General features: G+C 54.9%; 4 non-coding genes across 4 annotated transcripts in view; 1 reads left to right on the top strand and 3 right to left on the bottom strand.

The window, feature by feature from the left end:
* Positions 1-290, bottom strand: part of LOC140215056 (large subunit ribosomal RNA) — a 3959-nt gene extending 3669 nt beyond the window's left edge. The window contains exon 1 of the ribosomal RNA XR_011891977.1: positions 1-290. This exon is cut by the window's left edge and continues 3669 nt beyond it. This is a non-coding gene — a ribosomal RNA (large subunit ribosomal RNA).
* A 1146-nt stretch (positions 291-1436) lies between these two features.
* On the bottom strand, positions 1437-1589 carry LOC140215052 (5.8S ribosomal RNA). The gene has a single exon (XR_011891973.1). It is a non-coding gene; the product is annotated as a 5.8S ribosomal RNA (ribosomal RNA).
* A 1574-nt stretch (positions 1590-3163) lies between these two features.
* On the bottom strand, positions 3164-4978 carry LOC140215054 (small subunit ribosomal RNA). Its single transcript, XR_011891975.1, has one exon. It is a non-coding gene; the product is annotated as a small subunit ribosomal RNA (ribosomal RNA).
* Positions 4979-10629: 5651 nt separating this feature from the next.
* On the top strand, positions 10630-10821 carry LOC140215053 (U2 spliceosomal RNA). The gene has a single exon (XR_011891974.1). It is a non-coding gene; the product is annotated as a U2 spliceosomal RNA (small nuclear RNA).
* Positions 10822-15000: the final 4179 nt, after the last annotated feature.

Genomic DNA, 15000 nt, shown 5'->3' with positions numbered 1-15000 from the left:
CTCAAGCAACCCGACTCACGGGAGGCTTCATCCCGGGCGCGCAACGGCGGAGACGGGCCTGGCACCCACTCTGGGACAAGCCCCTGTCAGGGGGACTTGCACCGTCGCAAACACCCGAGAACGTCGCCTCCCATACACCACATTTCCCGACCGCCTGCAAGGACGGGGGATTCGGTGCTGGGCTCGGTCCCGTTTCGCTCGCAGCTACTCGGGGAATCCCTGTTGGTTTCTTTTCCTCCGCTTAGTGATATGCTTAAATTCAGCGGGTTGTCTCGCCTGATCTGAGGTCGACAACGGATACATCGCTTTCGCCCATTCCAGCACGACCGAGTACGACGCCCTGCCACGTCCTTACGGACAAGGCTGGCAGGCGGCACAACGCCTGCGCGCGTGCGTCATACGAGCGGTATGCCGAAAAGGACTCGACACGTTCGAAAACCCAGCGCCAACCGAGTGCGACGCCCTACCACGTCCTTCGCCCAACACGGAGCTACTTATAGACGAGGCTGGCAGGCGGTGAACCGCCTGCGCGCGTGCGGCGCACGAGCAGTTGCGTGGTAAGCGACCGTGTCTGAAGCCCAAACACCACCGAGGCAAAGATCGCCTTAGCAGCGCGCCGCTTCAGCGGGCACCGCAGGGGCGACTAAAACCTGGCGGGAGGCATCGTCTCGTGTAGCGTCGCCCCTGCCCCAACTGGAGTGGCCCAGTCTTTAGGGGACAGAGACTGCGAAGCACTTGGACCGACGGCGGACTACGACGGAACGCTTCAGCTCGGCCAACGGGGCACCCACGCTCTCGAAGGAGACATTTTCCGTTTCGCGGCAATTCTCCGCCGTGCCGTGACTCTTCTCGCTCGCAGACTGCGCTGTCGCGTCGAACCGCTTTCGGGGGCCACCCTTCTCCTCCCCGCTCCTCGCAAGAATCTGCCGATTCCCATTCCTGCGACGAAGCCCGGAAGGGCGCCCACACAACTGCGGTGACGTGAACGAGCGACCAGCTCTGGAGCTCGACGTACTTCGAAGGCAAACAGCGCAAATTGCGATCGCGCTGGCTTTGCGCACGGCGCGGGAATCGGCCGGCGTTTCATTCCCACGTTTTCCGTGCACGCAAGCGTGCGCTTCCGACTCTCTCGCAAACGTGCGCGCTACATGGCAACAGACGTTCGCGCCTCGTGCTTGGACCGCTCTTTCCCTGCAGGTATCCGACTCCATCCTGCGGCGGTCTTGCTAGAGGCGCGCACTCGTCACGCTGCAGTAGTAATGCCTCGTTTCCGTCTTTTCGAAGAATTGGCACAACGGTTTGCCACCGTCTCCCTCTCGTGAGGCCGCTGGCGCGTGGCTTTAGCGCTCAACGTACTGTCCATGATGCCGACGCGGTCAAAACGAGTCGACGGACGCACGTTCCCTGTGCGCCGAAGTCTCTCTTGATATGTGATCCGACCCTCAGACAGACGAAGCCAAGGGAAGACCCAAGGCCGCAATGTGCGTTCAAAGAATCAGTGCTCAGTGTGTCCTGCAATTCACACCAAGTCTCGCAGCTGGCTGCGTTCTTCATCGACCCGAGAACCGAGTGATCCACCGCTTAGAGTCGTGAAAAATAGTTTGTTCAATTCAGTACAGTACAACCAGGGTTTTAGGCACGTGGCGTCTCCCTGTGTGTGGTTTCGAAGAGCGCCTTTCGGCGTGCGCTCCTCCAGTCTCGCTCTTTCGGCGGCCGCGTCTCAGCAGCTGAAAGCCTAATGGCACTCCACTCCTGCTACTCGCGCGTGTGTTTTGCGCCCACGCCTTCCTCGCTTGCCCTCGAGGTAGCTTATGCCGTTTGCGCGCACTCGAAGCCGGTTTTACCTGCCATCCAACCACCGGACCCGTGTGTCTCGTGTGCACGTTCACATCGCTCCACTAAAAATTGCAAAGAGCGACAGAGCCATGATTAGGGCTAAGCCGCTGTGGAGTCTTTAACGGCTACACGGCCACGGGCAGGGCTTCACCCCCATCGACGTGCTTCGCTTCAGTCAGCAGTAGGTTCATAGAAGGGCCTCAAACACACACACACTTTCGCATCGGCAGATCGCCGCAGCATAACCGCTGTTGATCCAACAGCCTACTTGAGACGAAAGACAAGAGCCCGGCGCGCGTACTCGCGCAGCTCTCCAAAACCACTCGGCCAGTGCCAGGGACGGCTCCCTGCGCCGGCGCCACAACAAGTCTACTTGAGGCGGAAGACGAAGCCAGCAAGGGCCTGGCCGCAAGTGCGTTCGAATCCGGGACTACAGTCCCTCGTCTGTCCGTACTTCCTCTTTCGACGTGCGGCGCCTTCCCAAAGCGCACAAGTCCGCTAACCGCAGAACGCTTCCGACGTAGCAAAGCCGCGTTTCCTTCGGTACTTCGCAGCAACGCCGCCTTTCCCTCGGCGGCGGGCGAATAGCCTGCAGACGTCGTCGCATTAAACCGCGATCTCGACACCTCGCGCGTCACGAGCAGGAGCCGACCGGCAGCCTCCGGCCCTTTCGGACTCGGTGGCATTTGCCGCGGAGGACGGGAGAGCACTTTAGGCCACGGTTCCTTCCGTACTTGGCAGCCGCACCCTCATACCGACAGTTCCATGACCGACCGAGCGCCACACCGTTCCTTTAGTACTTGGGCGGCAACAAAGTCGGGTCGTTACTCCATACTCGCCGCAGGAAGCGACCGGCAGCCGCCAGACTTTTCAGACTCGGCAGCGTTTGCCGCGGAGGACGGGAGAGCGCTCGCACCACGGTTCCGTGTGTGTACTAAGCGGCAGCGGCATTAGCTCTCGACCGTCAGTTCCTTGACCGACCGCACGCTTCGCCGTTCCCCTCGTACTGGGCAAAGCAGCAGGTCGGGTCGTCTTACTCCCATTCCGCGCAAGAGCGCCAAAGCGGACAGAAAGCCCACCCAGTGTGCGTTACGCCGTTTCTACCCGCGGGCGCGGCCAAGCCAACCGTCCAAGGTTGCAGCCGGCGTCCACTGGGCGCAACAAATTTGGCACGGGGCGCCCCTCAAAATTCAGGCAGTCCCCGGCATGTTCGGGTATAGCCGTCCCCGCGTCCAAGCGGGGCCAGCGGCGGAAAGCGTCGGGCGCAGCGAGCTGCTTCACCCACACGGGGTAGAAACAATGGCGCTCGCCACCCTTCACAATCCGGTAATGATCCTTCCGCAGGTTCACCTACGGAAACCTTGTTACGACTTTTACTTCCTCTAAATGATCAAGTTTGGTCATCTTTCCAACAGACCGGCGCAACCGAAAGGCCGCGCCGGACATCGGTCCGAAGACCTCACTAAATCATTCAATCGGTAGTAGCGACGGGCGGTGTGTACAAAGGGCAGGGACGTAATCAACGCGAGCTTATGACTCGCGCTTACTGGGAATTCCTCGTTCAAGGGGAACAATTGCAAGCCCCTATCCCAATCACGAAAGAAGTTCCACGGGTTACCCAGTCTTTTCAGACAGGGATAAAGACACGCTGCTTCCTTCAGTGTAGCGCGCGTGCGGCCCCGGACATCTAAGGGCATCACAGACCTGTTATTGCTCTGTTTCGTGCGGCTAGGAGCCGCTTGTCCCTCTAAGAAGGTTGTAAGGTGCTGGGAACCCCGCACCTATTTAATAGGCTAGAGTCTCGTTCGTTATCGGAATTAACCAGACCAATCGCTCCACCAACTAAGAACGGCCATGCACCACCATCCACCGAATCAAGAAAGAGCTCTCAATCTGTCAATCCTCCCAGTGTCCGGGCCGGGTAAGTTTTCCCGTGTTGAGTCAAATTAAGCCGCAGGCTCCACTCCTGGTGGTGCCCTTCCGTCAATTCCTTTAAGTTTCAGCTTTGCAACCATACTTCCCCCGGAACCCAAACACTTTGGTTTCCCGGAAGCTGCCCGCCGAGTCATTTGAGTAACTCAGGCGGATCGCTGGTTGGCATCGTTTATGGTCAGAACTAGGGCGGTATCTGATCGCCTTCGAACCTCTGACTTTCGTTCTTGATCAAAGAAAACATTCTTGGCAAATGCTTTCGCAGTAGTTCGTCTTGCGACGGTCCAAGAATTTCACCTCTAGCGCCGCAATACGAATGCCCCCGTCTGTCCCTCTTAATCATTACCTCGTATTCCAAAAACCAACAGAACAGAAACGAGGTCTTGTTCTATTATTCCATGCAAGTTTATTCAGGCGACTCGCCTGCGTTGAGCACTCTAATTTTTTCAAAGTAAAAGCACCGGCCTTCTCGAGGCACACAATGAAGTGCACCAAGAAAGGACCGGCATGATGTTCAGTCCGAGCCGTCGCATCGGGTAGATGCACTACTCGTCTGGAACTGAGATCCAACTACGAGCTTTTTAACCGCAGCAGCTTTAGTATACGCTATTGGAGCTGGAATTACCGCGGCTGCTGGCACCAGACTTGCCCTCCAATTGATCCTCGTTAAAGGATTTAGAGTGTACTCATTTCAATTACGGGGCCTCAAAAGAGTCCCGTATTGTTATTTTTCGTCACTACCTCCCCGTGCCGGGAGTGGGTAATTTGCGCGCCTGCTGCCTTCCTTGGATGTGGTAGCCGTTTCTCAGGCTCCCTCTCCGGAATCGAACCCTGATTCTCCGTTACCCGTAACAACCATGGTAAGCAAGTAACCTACCATCGAAAGTTGATAAGGCAGACACTTGAAAGAAACGTCGCCGGCTCGTGGCCATGCGATCAGCACAAAGTTATCCAGAGTCACCACACAATACGGGCCGAAACCCGATCGATCTTGGTCTAATAAAAGCACCCGTCGCCCAAAGGGCTTCAGGCTCACTGCATGTATTAGCTCTAGAATTGCCACAGTTATCCAAGTAGGAAGAAACGATCTAAGGAACCATAACTGATTTAATGAGCCATTCGCGGTTTCGCCTTATTTCGGCATGTACTTAGACATGCATGGCTTAATCTTTGAGACAAGCATATGATTACTGGCAGGATCAACCAGGTAATCGTTCAACTGCGCGTCCAGCCTTTCAAGCAGGCCGGACGCCGTTTTTGCGATGCCGAGGCCACCTTCAGGCGCCCCAACACGCTTCGTTCTCGCAAAGGGTAGCACTTTGCACAGTCCGAGACGACGGCGTTCGAGCTCGCAACGGCGCCCTCCCCGCAGGGCCGGGTATCGCCACGCGGCAAGAAGCACGCAACATTCTCGATAGACCGGTTGTGTCGACTCGATCGCGGCTTGCGGTTTCTCTCGAGCCCGCAGCACTGGTGGACCGACCGACACTTGCAACGTAGCCGAGACGGCAAAGCCGCTAGGCGACGGGTCACGCCCGCGCCTTCGGCGCTTTCGTATTTGATTCGTCCGAGGACGATGCGGAACACACTTCGATATCGTGGAAAAAGCGTCGTCCGACAACCAGCCCCTAACGCATCAAGCGGATGAGGCTGCAGACGTCAGCTGTGGGATCCACGGGAGCGATACCGGGGACACGCTTGACGGGCACGAAGCCCGCCGCATATCAAACACCCAGGTCGCTTTGGGGGCGACTGCTCTCTGGGACCCCCATATAATAGCAGCGATAAGTACCCAGACCTCCATGGGGCCGTACTCGTGCCACTTTCGACGAGCGTTTGGCGAAAATCGTGCCGCCTCGTAACGCCGCGAGCAAGATTGAAAGCTTACGTCGGCAGCACAATGCCGAAGTCGTGAAAGCGCAGCGCGTCCACCGAATGCGCGAACGGCAATTTCTCGCCAATGGCCAGTACGGTTTCCTGCACAATTGCCTGTCTGTCGCCCTACGGGGCCCCCGGCCGATCGATTCGAGGCACGCTAGCACGGCCCCTTCGCCATTTCCGAGCACGAGTGCGAACAGTGCGGGCGGCGTGCTCGACGCCCCGGCTGACGTCGTTTCGGACTTTGTCTCTTCGCGTGCTCGCGGCAACGCCGCGGCCAACGACGACGTCTGCGCGGTTCTTTGCCGGTTCCCGGCGTGCTACAGTGCAGCCCTCTGCAGGGTGACACCGGCTCCGTCGTGGCCGTGCGGCGGCTTGTACGCAAAAGTTGCGTCAAAGGCGTCGCGCTCGCGCCGCCCCGGCACACGCGGTTTCGGACTTTGTCTCTTCCAGCGCTCGCGTAGTCGTGGGCACGATTGTCGACGTCGCAACGGTGCGCGGACACCGCCACGAGCACGCGCAAGACGAAAATCGCACTACGGTACAATGTCGGCCGGGGCCGTACGGCCCCTTACAGTAGCAGCGATAAGTGCCCAGACCTCCATGGGGCCGTACTCGTGCGACGCGGCGGCGTACTGCGCCGAGCCGAGCGCCAATATTTGGCTTTTGCAGGGCGGATTCGAGCTCTGGCGATCGCCGCGGTACCGCCGCTCACCGATTCAAGGCACGCTAGCGCGGCCCCTTCGCCATTTCCGAGCACGCGTGCGAACAGTGCGGGCGGCGTGCTCGACGCCCCGGCTGACGTCGTTTCGGACTTTGTCTCTTCGCGTGCTCGCGGCAACGCCGCGGCCAACGACGACGTCTGCGCGGTTCTTTGCCGGTTCCCGGCGTGCTACAGTGCAGCCCTCTGCAGGGTGACACCGGCTCCGTCGTGGCCGTGCGGCGGCTTGTACGCAAAAGTTGCGTCAAAGGCGTCGCGCTCGCGCCGCCCCGGCACACGCGGTTTCGGACTTTGTCTCTTCCAGCGCTCGCGTAGTCGTGGGCACGATTGTCGACGTCGCAACGGTGCGCGGACACCGCCACGAGCACGCGCAAGACGAAAATCGCACTACGGTACAATGTCGGCCGGGGCCGTACGGCCCCTTACAGTAGCAGCGATAAGTGCCCAGACCTCCATGGGGCCGTACTCGTGCGACGCGGCGGCGTACTGCGCCGAGCCGAGCGCCAATATTTGGCTTTTGCAGGGCGGATTCGAGCTCTGGCGATCGCCGCGGTACCGCCGCTCACCGATTCAAGGCACGCTAGCGCGGCCCCTTCGCCATTTCCGAGCACGCGTGCGAACAGTGCGGGCGGCGTGCTCGACGCCCCGGCTGACGTCGTTTCGGACTTTGTCTCTTCGCGTGCTCGCGGCAACGCCGCGGCCAACGACGACGTCTGCGCGGTTCTTTGCCGGTTCCCGGCGTGCTATAGTGCAGCCCTCTGCAGGGCGACACCGGCTCCGTCGTGTCCGTGCGGCGGCTTGTACGCAAAAGTTGCGTCAAAGGCGTCGCGCTCGCGCCGCCCCGGCACACGCGGTTTCGGACTTTGTCTCTTCCAGCGCTCGCAACCATGTCGGGGCCGACGCCGACGACTGCGTGGTGTTTCAACGATTGCCGGCGTGACACAATGCAGCTGCGTGCGGGATGCCAGCGATTCCGTCGTGTCCGTGCGGCGGCTTGTACGCAAAAGTTGCGTCAAAGGCGTCGCGCTCGCGCCGCCCCGGCACACGCGGTTTCGGACTTTGTCTCTTCCAGCGCTCGCGTAGTCGTGGGCACGATTGTCGACGTCGGAACGGTGCGCGGACACCGCCACGAGCACGCGCAAGACGAAAATCGCACTACGGTACAATGTCGGCCGGGGCCGTACGGCCCCTTACAGTAGCAGCGATAAGTGCCCAGACCTCCATGGGGCCGTACTCGTGCGACGCGGCGGCGTACTGCGCCGAGCCGAGCGCCAATATTTGGCTTTTGCAGGGCGGATTCGAGCTCTGGCTATCGCCGCGGTACCGCCGCTCACCGATTCAAGGCACGCTAGCGCGGCCCCTTCGCCATTTCCGAGCACGCGTGCGAACAGTGCGGGCGGCGTGCTCGACGCCCCGGCTGACGTCGTTTCGGACTTTGTCTCTTCGCGTGCTCGCGGCAACGCCGCGGCCAACGACGACGTCTGCGCGGTTCTTTGCCGGTTCCCGGCGTGCTATAGTGCAGCCCTCTGCAGGGCGACACCGGCTCCGTCGTGTCCGTGCGGCGGCTTGTACGCAAAAGTTGCGTCAAAGGCGTCGCGCTCGCGCCGCCCCGGCACACGCGGTTTCGGACTTTGTCTCTTCCAGCGCTCGCGTAGTCGTGGGCACGATTGTCGACGTCGGAACGGTGCGCGGACTACGCCACGAGCACGCGCAAGCCGAAAATCGCACTACGGTACAATGTCGGCCGGGGCCGTACGGCCCCTTACAGTAGCAGCGATAAGTGCCCAGACCTCCATGGGGCCGTACTCGTGCGACGCGGCGGCGTACTGCGCCGAGCCGAGCGCCAATATTTGGCTTTTGCAGGGCGGATTCGAGCTCTGGCGATCGCCGCGGTACCGCCGCTCACCGATTCAAGGCACGCTAGCGCGGCCCCTTCGCCATTTCCGAGCACGCGTGCGAACAGTGCGGGCGGCGTGCTCGACGCCCCGGCTGACGTCCTTTCGGACTTTGTCTCTTCGCGTGCTCGCGGCAACGCCGCGGCCAACGACGACGTCTGCGCGGTTCTTTGCCGGTTCCCGGCGTGCTATAGTGCAGCCCTCTGCAGGGTGACACCGGCTCCGTCGTGTCCGTGCGGCGGCTTGTACGCAAAAGTTGCGTCAAAGGCGTCGCGCTCGCGCCGCCCCGGCACACGCGGTTTCGGACTTTGTCTCTTCCAGCGCTCGCAACCATGTCGGGGCCGACGCCGACGACTGCGTGGTGTTTCAACGATTGCCGGCGTGACACAATGCAGCTGCGTGCGGGATGCCAGCGATTCCGTCGTGGCGGTGCGGCGGCTTGTACGCAAAAGTTGCGTCAAAGGCGTCGCGCTCGCACCGCCCCGGCACACGTGGTTTCGGACTTTGTCTCTTCGAGCGCTCGCAGCGATGTCGAGGCGATCGCTTACGTCTGCACGGTTTGCGGTGTGCTACAATGCAGCAGTCTGCCGCACTACACCTCTTGGTTGCCGAGGCCAGCACGGCAATTTACTGAAGCGAGCGCATTGCGCCCAGGCGGCAGCGGACTTTGTTGCTTCGGGAGTGCTCTTGCTGTAAAATTTGAACGGCTGCAGCTGCGCGAAGCAAGTGTACCTATTTTCACTCTCTCTCTGTCTGCCTTTGAGGCGACTGTAATTTCACTTTAAACGCAACTGGAGGCGGGAGCAACCTGATGAGAGTAGGTGGACTTCGGTACATGTAATTTAGAAATTGCTTTCAAGCTTTGAGGACATACACCTTCGCGCCATCTGCTTTCCCCGTCTCTTTGGCACTTTATAGTATGTGCTGCATGCTCTGCATTCCAAAGAAACACGCCTGTCTCTCTCCCTCTCTCACGTTCTTCTTCTTTTTGTAGCTGCTGTTGTAGAAGATGCTATGCTCTTTAATCGCTGTAACATAGAGTGCTTGCACAAGCCAACAACTTTTGCGTGTTTTTTTTTTTTTTCTCTTCCCAAGACGTTTCTGCCATTATTCACTAACTCTCGTTCTTAGTATGCAATGGAGCGTTAGCTCGCGCCATCTACCTTTCTTTCTGTATTGCAAAGTCCGCAGGTTTTCCTAGTTCCGTACACAGATGGCGCCAATGCGTTTTGGCGCCAGGTTCGAACGACCTCGCTCTACTCGTGTTTGGCATTTGAATGTTTCAAAGGGGTTTGCGACAGGGGGTGGTTCTTGTGCAAGGCTGAGCTTTCCAGCTGCGTTTAAGCTATGCTAGCATGTGTGCGTATATATATATATATATATATATATATATATATATAAATACACAAACACACACACACACACATGCATATATACATACACACACACGGTAATGGTAAAGATGATGAGGTAGCACTTTTTTTTTTCTTTTTTTTACAATGCCTGTGTTTCAGATGGCGATCTTTCTCCCCTCTATGTTTCCGGTTGGAAGGAGTGTGCAGCGTTTTCTATATTTATTTTGTCATTCACTTCTATGTTGCTCGTCTTCGTACATGGGGCATGCTACCTAATTCTACCGGTCGATTCGACACGTTGCGATCCGTCCCGGCCTGTGCCGTATCAAAATTTTCAGTGGGCCTTGCGGTAAATAAAAAGAAATGAAGGAAATGCGCGTAGTATATTACAATTGCACACGGGCTTGAAACGAAGCCCTCAAGGAAGGTCACCTTGAGCGGTCGCATTCAGACGGAAGTAAGCATTCCCCTGGCGCGTTTTTTTTCCGCTCGCCTGTTCCGTTTTCTACGAGGTTGCCTTGGTTGGTTTCGCGTTACAAGCAAGCTTGCACTCGGGTCTCGTTTCTACGCGACAGCGTTTCGTTAACAGCGAAAGACTGAGGCGTTGCGAATTCATCCGTGAGATAGGGAGCGTTGAGTCTGTACACAGGCTGAATTTTATAATATTGCCCACGCTGTTGCTGAGGTTACCCATGTCGGCAGGGCGCCCACAAGGCAGTAGTACAATGAAGTGAAGTGAAGGACATCGCTTCTCGGCCTTTTGGCTAAGATCAAAGTGTAGATTTTTAAAGCCCATGTACGAAGATTTACGAAGCCCATCTACGAAGATTTTTAAAGCCCATGTAGGCACCTCTTAATGATCTTTTATGTTTTAGAGAAGCGTTTTGCCATGTATTTTACACCTTTACAGTTTTAGCCTTTTATCACTAACACCACTAACTAGTTTTTTTAGTCATTTGTTTGCGTTTTTAGATTATACACCTTTTATCCGTTTTTTCCTTGGTTTTGTAACATATTTTTGATGTATTTGTAACTAGCATAAATAAAAAACTCTGTTCTTATCAGCTTAATATCTGATACGGGTTCTATATGGACCCACGATATTAAACCTATTTTTGGAAGTTGGCGGAGTGCTTGAAGCCTGCTTCACCTCCGCCGCAGGTCGGCCCGGTATTGCACTACCTCCGGGATCGGCCCCGCTCACTTAGGTGAGACTTCATTCAATCAAAATGAAGAGCACAAGCTCAACGCGAGCACTGACTTGACACGCACCATTCCTATACTACACGCAACGATGCCGGTTCGCGGACCACGAGAGTAATTAAACTGCCACTCCATCTGTGTGTAGCGTCGCACTTGTTGCGTCGCAAATGGGACAGCCGCTCCAGCAAATTTCTAGTTATGGGCTTCGAGAAAAATTAATGAAAGCAAAAGAAAGAACCAGAATTCCTATTTGTCCGATGTCTCTGAATGATTGTCTCCTGTAAAGAGCCACTTGGGGGGATGGGGGGTAGGATTAGCCGTGGGGTTCGCAATCAATATGAATCCCACTCAAAGCCAACACTGGATTTTGGAGTTCACTATCGCTTGGATCCGTAAACCACCGCGCCCACGCAAGCTCGCCCTGCCGCCGAAATCCGCTGCCCAAGTGGAAGAAAGATTCCCTATGAAAGAAAAATAGAGTGCCCGATTTCTGGCAACTACTGTGCAGCCTTTGTGTACACATTTTCGCAGCAGTGGGACCGAGCGCCTCGAAAACAAACTTGTCGTATGCCCGAATGTGGCGAAATATATTCAAGGGTTAAAAGGTGCCTCATCTTTCTAACCTGTATGTTACGAAGACCTGTTGCTACCTTTTCATCATGAACATCATCATCATCATCATCCTGGCTACGCCCACTGCAGGGCAAAGGCATCTCCCATGATCCTCCAAGTACCCCGGTCAGGTGCCGATTGTCGCCATGTAGTCCCTAATCTAATCTGCCCTCCTACCTTTCTGCCACCCCCTGCTACGCTTCCCTCCTCTCGGAATTCAGTCTGTAACCCTTAATGGCCACCGGTTATCTTCCCCCCAGATTGCATGCCCTGCGCATGCCCATTTGTTTTTCCTGGTTTAAACTTTGGTGTCATTAACGAGCGTTTGTTCTCGCACACCCCAATCTGCTCTATTCCGATCCCCCCGTGACGCCACACCCATCATCCTTCTTTCCAGAGCCCGTTGCGTCGCCCTCAGTTACCCTTCGGTAATCCTCAAAGCTTTTTGTTGGGACACTCGTGGCATCTTTCTCGTTTAATGAAGTCAAATTTTTTTCAGTTTTGGGGGAAAACTCAATGAGCTAGGCGCGATTGTGTCCCTGGCGCCGCTCTCAACAAGATGGCGGCGCCCATGCTTTTTGCCTGCAGGTTCGGCCCTACGCAGAACACGCCTGCCGGGCAGTGTAGCCACGTTGAAGGGGCAAAGCGTAGTGCAGTGAAGCGCTTGCTCGGGCGAAAAACGCAAATATGAGCCAAACAGGAATTTCCATTATTGGAAATTCCAGTTCAGTTTGCGCATTGCGTTCGCCTAAGGTAAAGAACACAAATGCGAGTGCCACAGCAGTCAAGTCAAAGCTTAGGATTGCGTACCATTTTTTTTTTTTTTTTCGTGCCTTTTACTCCTGGCCTGCGTGGCCCTAGCGCGCATGCACACGAAAGTAATGAAATGGTGAAAACACGAAATAATGCGGTGCGGCTGTATCATATCTATTTTGTGCGCTTTGTTCTTTGTGGACTACAGCGGTGTGCGTCATGAGAAAGTTTCGGTGCCCTTCTTGGGTGACCAGTGAAGCTATATTTAAAACCACATTGATTTGTACGGTTATTGCTACAAACTGCGTGTGGGTGTTTTTCTTTTTCGCTGCCAACGATGGGTTATCGCAACCGCGATCGGTTCTGCTGCTACGCTAGACGCGTGCTTGCCAACGGTTGGCTCTATACGCGACCCGCGACGCGTGGTCGGCACATTCAAGCAGTCAATTGCAAACCGTTCCAAGAAAAAGGATGTACTCCACTTGCCACCTAGTTCGACGATTGTACTTTCTGACCCTCGAGGAAGCGCCGCCATCCCACGTTTTCTATAATACGATAAGATTCAGAGCGACCGCGACCACTTGTCTTTGTCAATATCTCGGAAACGCTTTCTTTTTCTTTTTTTTTTTAAATCCAGATACTCAGACGCGCCCGTGTTCACGCGCACTTGCTCTCTCCGATAAGCAGGGAAGCTCGGTTGGGGTGGTGTCGGGCCTTGCGCATGCGCTGCTGAGCTCGTCGCTTCGCCGGCCGGTCGATGCTGGCGCGGTACTGGTAATGAACTTCGACGTGCATGGTGAAACGTCACTTTGTATTGCCACTGTAGACTAGCAATGCAATGTGTTTGCGAGCGATTGGATAAATGAGAAAGCGTGCACTGTCTACAGTTTATGCCCCTCTAGAGTAGTGGAAATGTTGCTCCAAGTGTTAGGTTTGTAATTTGCGCCTACGAACATGAACTAAACAAAGAAAATGGTCTGCAGCCGCCTTCGCTTCATAAAATTCCCGTACGAAGAAATTTCCGTGCGCGAATGAGAGAGCAAAAGAGAGAAACCATGCTAAGAAGAATGGCTGCCTTTTACGTGATCTCGCGCATGAAACCAGACGATGGATTAATTTTAGCCGTTCATTTTGATTTGCCGAATGTAAACCGGAACACTTTCTCCACGCGGTCTTCAGATTTGAATGGCAATCAATCACATCCTTTCTTTTTTTTTTTTTTTCTGTTTCTTTCTATCTGGAACCGAAAGAATTCAGAACGCCATTTCAATCTTAGATTCGATTAGATATCGTGACTGGTATGCTGAAATATCACGCCTTATCTGGTGTTAACCTTCTTGATCACGGCAATAAAAAATCGCCAGTTCCCGAACTTTAATCGCGCCGAAGATGAACCGATATGCTGGATTCTTATTGTCATGATTTTATAGAAAGCGCTGGTTCTATGGCTAGCTTTGAGGAAAAGAAAAACATCGTTCAGGAATGTATAACTCTAAACAACTAAAAAAAAAATCTGCCGGCAATTGGTACTACAACGAGAGTACTGAGAATACTGGAAAAGATGAAATCCAATCATGCTGAACTGAACTGAAATTATTTCATCAAGACATGCCCCGAAAAACGTGGCCACTTTCAATGATAATTTCAAATGTGATTTCTTTCTTTTTTTTTTTCTTTTTTACGACGGATAATAATTATCTTTCCAATGGCGGATGTGAAAATTTCAGAGCACGGCATTTTCGAAATCCCAAGGCCCCGGACGCATTCTCTCTTCTTTAAGTATTTTGGTGGTGCACACGGAGGAAAATTTCGCGCACGTAATTTATAAACTAGTAGTTGATTTTCTAGAAGAACACAAAGTGCTGACAAACGGCCAACCAGGACACAATTAAATTGGTATTACGCACGGTTTCGAAGCCGCGGTAACAAAAGGGTAACAAAGGGACGTTCATTTCGTGGTGTGGATTTCACGTCTCTCACAATAAAAAAAAAATAATAATAAAAACTACTGCATAAAATAGGTTTTCCCAAACTGGATGGTTTCGATCAGCTTTTGAACAGCCCTTCCTTAAATTGAGTTGGCGTTGATTGAGCAGGTGCGGGCCTCTGCTGTTTTGGATTTTTGTAAATGGCATCAGTACTGGACAGTCCGTTCACTTGAGGATCAAAGGAGAAACCCCCCAAAAAAATATCATATCGTGGTGAGAGACGTGGCAGATGAGTACAATTATCGGCAGAAAAAAAAAAAAAGGAAAACCGCCTCGTACTCAGAAGCCGCTCCTCTCACGTGTGAAGCTTCAAACAAATTGTTTTTCTTGAGACGCTCTATAAAGTTATACACAGCTCCTTAAATGCAGCACCCGCACACAAAGCCAAACGTTCCAAGCTGGAAAGAAAGCATGAAATTCGCGGTGCCCGTTTCCTGTGAAACAACGGGCAACATTACGCCAAGTCCGCTACCACGTCAGCCGGGGCGGCCACACCCCGCCCGCGCTTAAGCCACATATGGCGACTGAAAATGCTCACCGCTCAAGCTGCGCGCGGCAAAGTCCGCAACCACGTCAGCCGGGGCGGCCACGGAGAGCGCCGAACGCCCGCGCTTAAGCCTGAAAATGCTCGGCGCTTACGCCAGGTAGCGAGAAAAAATGCTCGGCGCTTAAGCCACGCGGGGACTAAAACTGAAGCCACGGGATTGTTGCTGAAATTGTATGCATTCCGGTGGAAGTCTGTCGGCGCCGGCGCGCGGCAAAGTCCGCAACCACGTCAGCCGGGGCGGCCACGGAGAGCGCCGAACGCCCGCGCTTAAGGCTGAAAA

Source organism: Dermacentor andersoni, unplaced genomic scaffold, assembly GCF_023375885.2.
Source record: "Dermacentor andersoni unplaced genomic scaffold, qqDerAnde1_hic_scaffold ctg00000801.1, whole genome shotgun sequence".
Lineage (NCBI taxonomy): Eukaryota > Metazoa > Arthropoda > Arachnida > Ixodida > Ixodidae > Dermacentor > Dermacentor andersoni.
The sequence above is the reverse complement of the archived record's forward strand: the minus strand, read 5'-3'. Positions and strand labels throughout refer to the sequence as shown.